The sequence below is a fragment of the Arachis duranensis genome, chromosome 1 (assembly GCF_000817695.3).
Source record: "Arachis duranensis cultivar V14167 chromosome 1, aradu.V14167.gnm2.J7QH, whole genome shotgun sequence".
NCBI lineage: Eukaryota > Viridiplantae > Streptophyta > Magnoliopsida > Fabales > Fabaceae > Arachis > Arachis duranensis.
Window position 1 is genome coordinate 25,879,565 of NC_029772.3, and position 13,048 is coordinate 25,892,612.

Here is a 13,048-nt window from a genome sequence, read left to right on the forward strand (position 1 = left end):
GACTATCATATATTGCTGGAAAGCCCAGGATGTCTACTTTCCAACGCCGTTGAGAGTGCGCCAATTGGGTTTCTGTAGCTCCAGAAATTCCACTTCGAGTGCAGGGAGGTCAGAATCCAACAGCATCTGCAGTCCTTTTTAGTCTCTGAATCAGATTTTTGCTCAGGTCCCTCAATTTCAGCCAGAAAATACCTGAAATCACAGAAAAACACACAAACTCATAGTAAAGTCCAGAAAAGTGAATTTTAACTAAAAACTAATAAAAATATACTAAAAACTAACTAGATCATACTAAAAACATACTAAAAACAATGCCAAAAAGCGTACAAATTATCCGCTCATCAGTCACCTATGCAATTCAGTCGGAATTGTCATAGAGAAAGACATCCTCATTGAAGAGGACAAGCTCATCACTAAAAAGAGGATGGAGCAAACAAGAGAGCCCACTCATGGACCTCAACAAAATCATGAGGAAGTCCCTCATCAAGAAATCCCTGAGATGCCTCAAGGGATGTATTTTCCTCCACACAACTATTGGGAGCAACTAAGGATGGAGCACCAAGAGCACTCCATTATCCTCCATGAAATTAGAGAAGACCAAAGAGCCATGAGGGAGGAGCAACAAAGGCAAGGAAGAGATATTGAGGAGCTCAAGTACTCCATTGGATCTTCAAGAGGAAGAACTAGCCGCCGTCACTAAGGTGGACCCATTCTTTAATTTCCTTGCTATTTGTTTTTCTATTTTTTTAGTTTTTTTATGCTTTATGTTTTATCTATGTTTGTGTCTTTATTACATTATTGTTCCGAGGGTTACCTAAAACTGGAGGTCGATCTCGGACGAGATCTTCCGTACTGGTCGTAGGTGGTATGTCCGGCAGGTGGATGACAGCCGGAGCTGGTACGTCCGACTTGTTGGACTGATGGTGCTGCGGATCCTCTGTCACCGAAGGGTGGGGGGTACCTGCAAGGGACTCCGATGCTTAAGTTAGCAAGGGTATTAAGCAGGTTTTATGTAGAATCAGAGTATGAGTTATACCTGGGTGCTCCAGCGTATTTATAATAATGAGATGTGACCTTTTGGATAAGATAAGTTAGTTATCTTATCTTATCTTTATCTTTGAGTTGAGGTCAGCATATCTTCAATGGAACCGCCTTTATCTCTATAGGCTTGGGTTACCCTAGGATTTGGGTCATGTTCCTCTGTTTGGGCCCTTTACTGGGCTCTCCTGTCGATTTGGCCGAGCTCTTTGAGAAGAGGTCGGCTAGTCGGACCTAAGGAGGTCGGTCACTTTTATCACCAATCATCTCGGTTTTCTCGCTTTTGTACATATTTTTGGCACTCCGTAACCGATTCCTTTGCGTTGGTCCCCTTCTAAGTTATTTCTGTAATCCCCTTTCTTGGACCTTTATCAGGTTTCTTTCGGGGATTACTTTTATAACTTGTTTTGTAGGAGATCGACTTCGTTAGGTCGATCTCTTTCTAAGTTATTTTTGTAATCCTCTTTCTTGGACCTTTGTCAGATCTCTTTCAGGGATTACTTTTATAACTTTGTTTTGTAGGAAACCGACTTCGTTAGGTCGATTTCTTTCTAAGTTATTTTTGTAATCCTCTTTCTTGGACCATTGTTAGGTCTCTTTCAGGGATTACTTTTATAACTTTGTTTTGTAGGAAACCGACTTCGTTAGGTCGATCTCTTTCTAAGTTATCTTTGTAATCCTCTTTCTTGGACCTTTGTCAGGTCTCTTTCAGGGATTACTTTTATAACTTTGTTTTGTAGGAAACTGACTTTGTTTGGTCGATCTCTTTCTAAGTTAAAGTAATCCTCTTTAATAGGGTTGGCCAGACCTCTTTCCAGCGTTTACTTATAACTTGGGTTGACTTGGTCCGACTTTTGAACGTCGGCCAGTCTTTAAGTTATTATTTTAGCTATCCGTAAGACCTCGTCAGGTTCTTTTTTGGATTGCTTTCGATAACTTCTTACATTATTCTGTGTTCATCTTTGCCGATTTGTAGAAAGTGGTTGGAATCTCTAGATCGTCTTTTGGGTGAATCGCGTTTTCACCTTTATCGGACGGTTATCTTTATCATGATCGTGCAGTGAAATTGTTTTTCACTTTCTGCTGATCTGTTGCTTTATAATCGGACGATGAATACTTCAGATTAATGCGTCTTGAAATCTTGTAGAATATCTAAATAAATTTTATTCAAAGAAAACTGCGAATATATACATGTGGGAATTTTTTCATCCTTTTAAGTCGGATAGTGTCTAGGTCTCAACCTGGTGCCTCATTAAAAAACCTTTTCAGGAAAAAGAGTGCATCCAATAATGAAATCCTTTACCTTTTCTAACTGTAGTACCTTCTTAGGTTGCAGGCGTGCCATGATCTGGGAAGCTCTCGTCCATCGAGTTCGGACAGTCTGTAGTAGCCCTTCCCAAGTACTTCTATAACTCGGTAGGGTCCTTTCTAGTTTGCTGCCAGCTTTCCTTCTCCTGGTCGAGTTGTTCCAATATCATTTCGGATTAGGATAAGATCATTCTCTGCAAAACTTCTCGGTACTACCCTTTGATTATATCTGGAAGCCAATCGGCGCTTTAGAGCTTCCTCCCTGATCCGAGATCTTTCTTTGATTTCAGGTAGTAGGTCGAGCTCTTCCCTCTGAAGTTAGGAGTTTGCTCCCTCATTGTAATGAACTACTCTAGGTGATCTTTCCTCAATCTCTACTGGAATCATTGCCTCTATTCCGTATGCGAACCGGAAGGGGGATTCCTTTGTGGTGGAATGTGGCGTCGTTCGATATGCCCATAGGACCTGTGGAAGCTCTTCTGCCCAGGCTCCCTTTGCATCTTGTAATCTCCATTTTAACCCGGCCAATATGACTTTGTTGGCGGCTTCAGCCTGTCCATTGGCCTGTGGATGTTCGACGGAGGTGTATTGGTGCTTTATATTCAAGTCGGCTACTAGTTTTCTGAAGCCTGCATCTATGAATTGAGTGCAATTGTCTGTGGTTATTGAATATGGAACTCCGAACCTTGTGACAATGTTTCTATATAGGAATTTTTGGCTTCTTTGGGCGGTGGCGTTGGCTAGGGGTTCTGCCTCGATCCACTTTGTAAAGTAATCTACCCCTACTATGAGAAATTTAACTTGTCCTAATCCCTGGGGAAAGGGGCCGAGAAGATCGAGTCCCCATTTTGCAAACGGCCAAGGCGAAGTCACGCTGATGAGTTCTTCTGGCGGGGCTATGTGAAAGTTGGCATGTTTCTGACATGGTGGACATGTCTTTACAAATTCTGTGGCTTCTTTCTGTAATGTTGGCCAATAGAACCCTGCCCGGAGTACTTTTTTGGCGAGGGCCCGTGCTCCGAGATGATTGCCACAAATGCCGCCGTGTACTTCTTCTAACACTTCCTTTGTGTGGGAGGTCGGCACGTATTTTAATAATGGTACTGAGATCCCTCTTTTGTTCAGAATGTTGTTTATGATGGTGTAGTATTGTGCCTCCCTTTTTAGCCTCTTTGCCTCCTTTTCTTCTGTGGGGAGTGTTCCTGTTTTGAGGTAGTTGATTATGGGGGTCATCCATCCTTGGTCCTGGTTTACTATGGCTAGGACTTTTTCCTCTCCGAGATTGACGGGTTCTGTAACATTTCCTGGATGAGGCTTCTATTGTTGCCCCCTGGTTTGGTGCTGGCTAGTTTTGAGAGTGCGTCAGCTCGGGCATTTTGTTCGCAGGGTATGTGGCAGATCTTATATTCCCCGATTTGTCCGAGTTGTTCCTTAGTCTTATCCAAATACTTTTTCATGGTGGGATCTTTGGCTTGGTAGCTCCCTGTTATTTGTGATGTGACCACTTGTGAATCGCTATAAATGTTGAGTTTTTGAGCTCCCATCTCTTCAGCCAGCTTCAAACCAGCTAACAATGCTTCATATTCCGCCTGGTTATTTGAGGCCGGGAACCCGAACTTGAGGGAGAGCTCAACTTGGGTTCCTTGGTTGCTTTCTATTATTACGCCTGCGCCGCTTCCAATTTTATTTGAAGAACCGTCCACATAGAGATTCCATTCTGTGAGGGTTTCCAGGGCATCTGTGAATTTTGCAATAAAGTCGGCCAGATACTGTGATTTGATGGCCGTCCGAGCTTCATATTGGAGGTCAAACTTTGACAGCTCGACTGCCCATTGTAGAATTCTACCTGCTAAATCTGTTTTCTGCAATAGTCCTTTTAAGGGCTGGTTAGTTCGAACCTTAATGGTGTGAGCCTGGAAGTAAGGGCGGAGTCGTCGGGATGTTAAAATGAGAGTATAGGTGAATTTTTTTATTTTCTGGTAGTTCAGCTCGGATCCGTGTAGTGCTTTGCTAATGAAGTAGACGGGTTGTTGTCCATTCTCGTCTTCTCTGACTAGTGCTGAGGCTATTGCCCGGCTTCCTACTGCGAGATATATATGAGTGATTCTCTTTCTCGTGGTCGAGATAGGATAGGTGGCCGTCCCAAGAACTTCTTAAAGTCTTGGAAGGCTTGCTCACATTCTGTTGTCCATTTGAACTATTTTCCCTTTCTTAAAGTAGCATAGAAGGGGAGAGATCTTATCGCAGCTCCTGCTAAGAATCGGGATAGGGCGGCCAATCTCCCATTGAGTTGCTGTACTTCTTTGACACAGGTTGGGCTCTTCATGTTGAGTATGTCCTGACATTTGTCTGGATTTGCTTCAATTCCTCTTTGTGTGAGCATGAAACCTAAGAATTTGCCCGCTTCTACTGCAAAGGTGCATTTCGCGGGATTGAGTCGCATGTCATGCTTTCTTATGGTGTCCAACACTTGGGCCAGGTCGGACAATAATGTCTCTTCGCTTTGTGTTTTTATTAGCATGTCGTCCACGTAGACTTCCATGACCTTTCCGATGTGATCCGAGAAGACTATATTCATTAGCCTTTGATAAGTAGCTCCTGCGTTCTTGAGATCGAAAGGCATCATAATGTAGCAGTAGTTTGCTTTCAGTGTTAAGAACGAGGTCTTTTCTTGATCTGGTGGATACATGGGGATTTGGTTGTACCCCGAGTATGCGTCCATAAACGAGAGATATCTATATCCGGAGGAAGCATCTACCAGAGCGTCAATACTTAGGAGTGGGTATGGATCTTTTGGACAAGCTTTGTTGAGATCGGTGTAATCGGTGCACATTCGCCACTTCCCATTTGATTTTTTCACCAAGACGACGATGGCTAGCCATAGTGGGTATTTGACTTCTCTTATGAATCCTGCTTCCAGTAGTGCTTGTACTTGTTCTTCCACAGCCTGGGATCGCTCTGGCCCAAGTTTTCTTCGTCTCTGCTATACCGGCCAAGATCCTGGGTAGACTGCCAACTTATGACTCATTAGCTTAGGGTCTATTCCTGGCATGTCTGCAGCTTTCCACGCGAAGAGATCAACATTATCTCGTAAGAATTGTATTAGTAATTCTTTTGAATCTTCTCTTAGGATTGTGCCGATATTAGTTGTTTTTCTGAAGTATCCGCGATCTGAATCTTCTCTATCGCACTTTCTGGCTGTGGACGAAGCTCTTCTTGTCGTTGGACTCCGCCCAGCTCGATTGTGTGGAACTCTTCTCCTCCGCCTATGAGATTTAGGCTTTCGTTATAACAGCGACGTGCCATCTTTTGATCTGCTTTTATCGTGGCTATTCCTTTCGTAGTGGGGAATTTCATACATAGATGTGGGGTCGAGATTATTGCGCCAAGTTGGGGGAGTGTTGTTCGACCTATGAGAGCATTGTAAGCCGAACTTACATCGACCACGATGTAGTCTATTTTGAGGGTCCTGGATTGGTTCCCTTTTTCGAAGGTTGTATGTAGTAGTATGTATCCCAGTGGTTGAACCGCGGTATCTCCTAGTCCGAACAGACTGTTTGGAGATGCTTTAAGTTCTTTTTCTTCTAAGCCGAGTTTATCGAACGCTGTTTTCAATAAGATGTCGGCGGAACTCCCTTGGTCTATTAAGGTGCGGTGTAGATTGGCGTTTGCCAATGTGATGGTGATGACCATGGGATCGTCGTGTCCTGAAATGATGCCGGAGGCGTCCTCTTTAGTGAATGTTATTGCCCGGATGTTGAGTGCTTCCTCCGTTCTCTCGACATGATATACTTCTTTGAGATATCTTTTGCGAGATGATTTAGAGATCCCACCTCCTGCGAATCCACCATGTATCATGTGGACATGTCTCTCTGGTGTCCGAGGTGATCGTTCGGTTCGTTCGGTATCTTCATCCCTTCGTCTCTTTCTTTGATCATCATCTCGGGTGGCCAGAAATCGATCTAATTTTCCTTCTCTCACCAATTTTTCTATGATATTTTTTAAGTTGAAGCATTTGTTTGTGGAGTGTCCTCGGACTCGATGGTATTCACAATATTCCTTCCGGTTTCCTCCTCCCCTTTTTTGCCTTTGAGTGGCCGTGCTGGGGGAATTTTTTCTGTATGGCAGACTTCTTTGTATATCTCGACCAGGGATGCCCTGAGAGGAGTGTAATTATGGTATTTTTTGATTTTCTCCCCTTGTCGATCTTCTTTTCTCTTGGATTCCTTGTCTTTGTCTCGGTAGGAGGCCCCCGATTTCGAGGTCTCTCCTAACTGAGCATTTTCTTCCATGTTGATATATTTTTCTGCTCGTTCCTGTACTTCGTCTAAGGAGGTCGGGTACTTTTTTGATATAGACTGGCTAAAAGGTCCCTCTCGTAGGCCGTTGATGAGTCCCATGATGGCGGCCTCTGTTGGTAAACTTTGTATGTCCATGCACGTTTTGTTGAATCTCTCCATATAGTTGCGGAGGCTCTCCCGATCTCCTTGTTTGATCCCTAGTAAGCTGGGGGCGTGCTTGGCCTTATCTTTCTGAATGGAGAATCTGGCTAGAAACTTTTTAGCTAGGTCATCAAAGCTTGAGATGGACTTTGGGGGTAGGTTGTCGAACCATCGGATTGCTGTCTTTGTGAGAGTTGTTGGAAAGGCTTTACAGCGAACAGCATCTGGGGCGTCAGTAAGGTACATTCTGCTTCTGAAGTTGCTGAGGTGGTGGTTGGGGTCCGTGGTGCCATCATACAGGGTCATATCCAGGAGTTTGAAGTCTTTTGGAATTTTGGTTTTCATGATTTCCCTGGTGAACGGGTCTTGCTCTTTGCGTGATTTTTCTTCGAGATTGGCCTGAGGGGCTTTTAATTTAAGATCGGCTTCCAATTGCTGTAGTTTTTCTTCCAATTCTCGACGTCGCCACACCTCTCTTTGTAGATTGGTGCATGAAATTATGATCATCAATGGCGCCATCAACATGGTACGCTCAATTGCAATCTCAACTCTTTATCACAACTTCGCACAACTAACCAGCAAGTGCAATGGGTCGTCCAAGTAATAAACCTTACGCGAGTTAGGGTCGATCCCACAGAGATTGTTGGTATGAAGCAAGCTATGGTCATCTTGTAAATCTCAGTCAGGCGGATTCAAACGGTTATAGAGGATTGATAATTAAAAGATGAATAAAACATAAAATAAAGATAGAGATACTTATGTAATTCATTGGTGAGAATTTCAGATAAGCGTATGGAGATGCTTTGTCCCTTCCGTCTCTCTGCTTTCCTACTGTCTTCATCCAATCCTTCTTACTCCTTTCCGTGGCAAGCTGTATGTTGGGCATCACCGTTGTCAATGGTTATAGTCCCGTCCTCTCAGTGACAATGTTCAACGCGCTCTGTCACAGCACGGCTATTCATCTGTCCGTTCTCGAGCATGTCGGAATAGAATCCAGTGATTCTTTTGCGTCTGTCACTAACGCCCCACAATCGCGAGTTTGAAGCTCGTCACAGTCATTCAATCCCTGAATCCTACTCAGAATACCACATACAAGGTTTAGACCTTCCAGATTCTCAAGAATGACAGCCAATGGATTCTAGCTTATACCACGAAAATTCTGATTAAGGAATCCAAGAGATACACATTCAAGCCTTGTTTGCATGTAGAACGGAAGTGGTTGTCAGGCACGCGTTCATAAGTGAGAATGATGATGAGCATCACATAATCATCACATTCATCAAGTTCTTGAGTGCGAATGAATATCTTTGAACAAGAATAAGCTGAATTGAATGGAAAATAGTAGTAATTGCATTGATACTTGAGGTACAGCAGAGCTCCACACCTTAATCTATGGTGTGTAGAAACTCTACCATTGAAAATACATAAGAACAAGGTCTAGGCATGGCAGAGAGGCCAGTCCCCATGATCTAAGAACTAGACATCCAAAGATGAAAGTACAATAGCAAAAGGTCCTATTTATAGAGAACTAGTAGCTTAGGGTTTACAAAAATGAGTAAATGACGTAAAAATCCACTTTCGGGCCCACTTGGTGTGTGCTTGGGCTGAGCATTGAAGCTTCCATGTGTAGAGACTCTTCTTGGAGTTAAACGCCAGCTTTTGTGCCAGTTTGGGCGTTTAACTCCCACTTTTGTGCCAGTTCCGGCGTTTAACGCCGGGAATTCTGAAGCTATATTGGAACGCCTGTTTGGGCCATCAAATCTCGGGCACAGTATGGACTATTATATATTTCTGGAAAGCCCAGGATGTCTACTTTCCAACGCAATTAAGAGCGTGCCAATTGGCTTTCTGTAGCTCCAGAAAATCCACTTCGAGTTCAGGGACATCAGAATCCAACAACATCTGCAGTCCTTTTTCAGCCTCTGGATCAGATTTTTGCTCAGGTCCCTCAATTTCAGCCAAAAAATACCTGAAATCACAAAAAAATACACAAACTCATAGTAAAGTCCAGAAAAGTGAATTTTAAATAAAAACTAATAAAAATATAATAAAAACTAGCTAAAATATACTAAAAACATACTAAAAACAATGCCAAAAAGCGTATAAATTATCCGCTCATCATAGATCTTTTCCGATTTCTCATCGTTGTTGGGTTTCTTTTTCAAGTTGTTTTAGGCAATCTAGGAGCGCTTCTATTGCCTCCGAATTTGGTGGGTCTTTGTCCTTGTTGGTTTCCGGGGTATCTTGCAGCGTGACATCCGCGTTCTTGTGTGGTGTTCTATCTTCCAGGCCTGAATCGTGGTCGTTGTCATGGTCGTCCGACATGGTGATGGGATGACTTCCAGGTCTCCGGCAACGGCGCCAATGTTCCGAGGATTACCTGAAACTGGAGGTCTATCTCGGACGAGATCTTCCGTACTGGTCGTAGCTGGTGTGTCCGGCAGGTGGATGACAGCCGGAGCTGGTACGTCTGACTTGTTGGACTGATGGTGCTGCTGATCCTCTGTCACCGAAGGGTGGAGGGTACCTGCAAGGGACTCCGATGCTTAAGTTAGCAAGGGTATTAAGCAGGTTTTATGTAGAATCAGAGTATGAGTTATACCTGGGTGCTCCAGCGTATTTATAATGATGAGATGTGACCTTTTGAATAAGATAAGTTAGTTATCTTATCTTATCTTTATCATTGAGTTGAGGTCAGCGTATCTTTAATGGAACCGCCTTTATCTCTATAGGCTTGGGTTACCCTAGGATTTGGGTCGTGTTCCTCTGTTTGCTCCCTTTACTGGGCTCTCCTGTCGATTTGGCCGAGCTCTTTGAGAAGAGGTCGGCTAGTCGGACCTAAGGAGGTCGGTCGCTTTTATCGCCAATCATCCCGGGTCGGGTAACTCGACCCAGGGTATGAACAATTATCATTAGTGATTAGAGTCTATGTCTTAAAGCTATGAATTTTCCATGAATCCTTCACCTTTCTTAAAAGAAAAATATTTCTATTTGCAAAAGAACAAGAAGTACATGAATTTTGAATTCTATCTTGAAATTAGTTTAATTATTTTGATGTGGTGGCGATACTTTTTGTTTTCTGAATGAATGCTTGAACAGTGCAGATTTTTTATAGTGAAGTTTATGAATGTTAAAATTGTTGGCTCTTGAAAGAATAATGAAAAAAGAGAAATGTTATTGATAATCGGAAAAATCATAAATTGATTCTTGAAGCAAGAAAAAGCAGTGAAAAACACAAAGTTTGCAAAAAAAAGTGGCGAAAAAAAAGAGAAAAAGAAAAAAAGCAAGCAGAAAAAGCCAATAGCTCTTTAAACCAAAAGGTAAGAGCAAAAAGCCAGTAACCCTTTAAAATAAAAGGAAAGGGTAAAAAGGATCCAAGGCTTTGAGAATCAGTGGATAGGAGGGCCCAAAGGAATAAAATCCTGGCCTAAGCAGCTAAGACAAGCTGTCTCTAACCACGTGCTTGTGTCATGAAGGTCCAAGTGAAAAGTTTGGGACTGAGTGGTTAAAGTCATGATCCAAAGTAAAAGAGTGTACTTAAGAACACTGGGCACCTCTAACTGGGGACTCCAGCAAAGCTGAGTAATAATCTAAAAAGGTTCACCCAGTTATGTGTCTGTGGCATTTATGTATCCGGTGGTAATACTGGAAAACAAGATGCTTAGGGTCATGGCCAAGACTCATAAGTAGCTGTGTTCAAGAATCAACATACTAAACTAGGAGAATCAATAACACTATCTGAATTCTGAGTTCCTATGGATGCCAATCATTCTGAACTTCAAAGGATAAAGTGAGATGCTAAAACTGTTCAGAAACAAAAAGCTACTAGTCCCGCTCATCTGATTGAAACTAAGCTTCATTGATGTTTTGGAATTTATTGTATATTCTCTTCTTTTTATCCTATTTTGTTTTTGGTTGCTTGGGGACAAGCAACAATTAAGTTTGGTGTTGTGATGAGCGGATAATTTATACGCTTTTTGGCATTATTTTTAGGTAATTTTTAGTATGTTTTAGTTACCTTTTAGTATAATTTTATTAGTTTTTATGAAAAAATCACATTTCTGGACTTTACTATGAGTTTGTATATTGTCTGTGATTTCAGGTATTTTCTGGCTGAAATTAAGGGACCTGAGCAAAAATCTGCTTCAGAGGCTGAGAAAGGACTGCAGATGTTGTTGGATTCTGACCCTTCTGCACTCGAAGTAGATTTTCTGGAGCTACAGATGCCTAATGGGTGCGCTTTTAGTTAAGTTGGAAAGTAGACATCTTGGGCTTTCCAGCAATGTATAATAGTTCATACTTTACCCGAGATTTAATGGCCCAAACTGGCTTCCAAATGCCCATTAGAGACCCTTTTCTGGCGTAAAACACCGGAACTGGCACCAGAATTGGAGTTAAACGCCCAAACTGGCATCCAAGCTGGTGTTTAACTCCAAGAATGGCCTATGCACGTGAAAGCTTCAAAGCTCAGCTGTTCATGCAATGGTTTGAGCTATAAAGGACTATGTTGGCCGACCTCTTAGAAGGTTGGCCCATGACCGACCTCTTAGAAGGTTGGCCCATGACCGACCTCTTGGAAGATTGGCCCATTACCGACCTCTTCTCAAAGTGGTCGGCGAAATCGCCATAAGAGGCCCAAGCAGGCCCAAACGAAGGGACACAACCCAAATCTAAAGTTAGCCAAGGCCTAGAAGGATAAAGGCGGTTCCCCTTAAAGATAAGATGACTTCACTCAAAGATAAGATAAGATAACTATCTTATCTCCAGAAAGGTCACTTCAGACTATTATAAAATACACTAGAGCACCCAGGTATAACTCGTACTCTGATTCTACTAAAAACCTGCTTAATACCCTTGCTAACTTAAGCATCGGAGTCCCTTGCAAGTACCACCACCCTCCGGTGACGAAGGATCAGCACCACCACAAAGTCCAACAAGTTGGACACAGTGGCTCCGGCCACCATCATCAAGTCAGACACAACAGCTCCAACCAAAACAGAAGATCTTGTCCGAGATTGACCTACAGTTTCAGGTAACCCTCGGAACATTGGCACCGTTGCTGGGGAACCTAGAATTCATCTCATCATCATGGCGGACAACCTTGACAACGACCACAACTCAGATCTAGAAAATAGAACGCCGCAGAAGGACGCGGACACTACACCAAAGGAAACGTCTCAAGCAAACGGAGACAAGAACTCACCAAACACACAAATCCTGGAGGCACTTCAAGCTCAACAAGATTGTCTCAAACAACTCGAAAAAGAGGACGAGCACCAACGAGAAGGACCTTCGAAGGGAAACTAGGCGGCGTAAAGAGTTAGAGGACAAACTCTTAAAACTTGAAGCCGATCTAAAAGCGAAGACTACTCGACCCAGCCATGAAGATAACCCCCACAAAGATCAAGACCCATTCACCAAAGAGATCATGAAAGCTAAAGTCCCAAAGGAATTTAAAGCTACCGACATGACCCCGTACGACGGCACATCGAATCCAAGCCATCATCTGAGTAATTTTAGAAGCAAAATGTATCTCACCGACGCCTCAGACACAATTCGATGCAAAGCCTTCCCGACTACCTTAACAAAGACAGCAATTAAGTGGTTCGACAATCTACCCCCTTGGTCCATCACAAGCTTTGACGACCTTGCTAAAAAGTTCCTCGCCAGGTTCTCCATCCAGAAGGATAAAGCAAAACACGCTCCAAGCTTGCTAGGAATTAAACAAGGAGATCGGGAAAGCCTTCGCAGCTACATGAAAAGATTCAACAAAGCATGCCTTGACATACAAAGTCTTCCAACAGAAGCGGCCATCATGGGACTCATCAATGGCCTAAGAGAAGGACCTTTCAGCCACTCAATATCCAAGAAGTACCCAACATCTCTAAACAAGGTTCATGAAAGAGCGGAAAAATATATCAATATGGAGGAGAACTCCCAATTGGGAGATGGTGCACGAAATTGCAATCACACTTTTGCAATTCCGCACAACTAACCAGCAAGTGCACTGGGTCGTCCAAGTAATACCTTACGTGAGTAAGGGTCGATCCCACGGAGATTGTTGGCTTGAAGCAAGCTATGGTTATCTTGTAACTCTTAGTCAGGATATCAATAATTATCAGGATTGATTGTAAAAAGTAAAAGAACATGAAATAAGTACTTGTTTTGCAGTAATAGAGAACAGGTTGAGGTTTTGGAGATGCTCTATCTTCTGAATCTCTGCTTTCCTACTGTCTTCTTCTTCAAGCACGCAAGGCTCC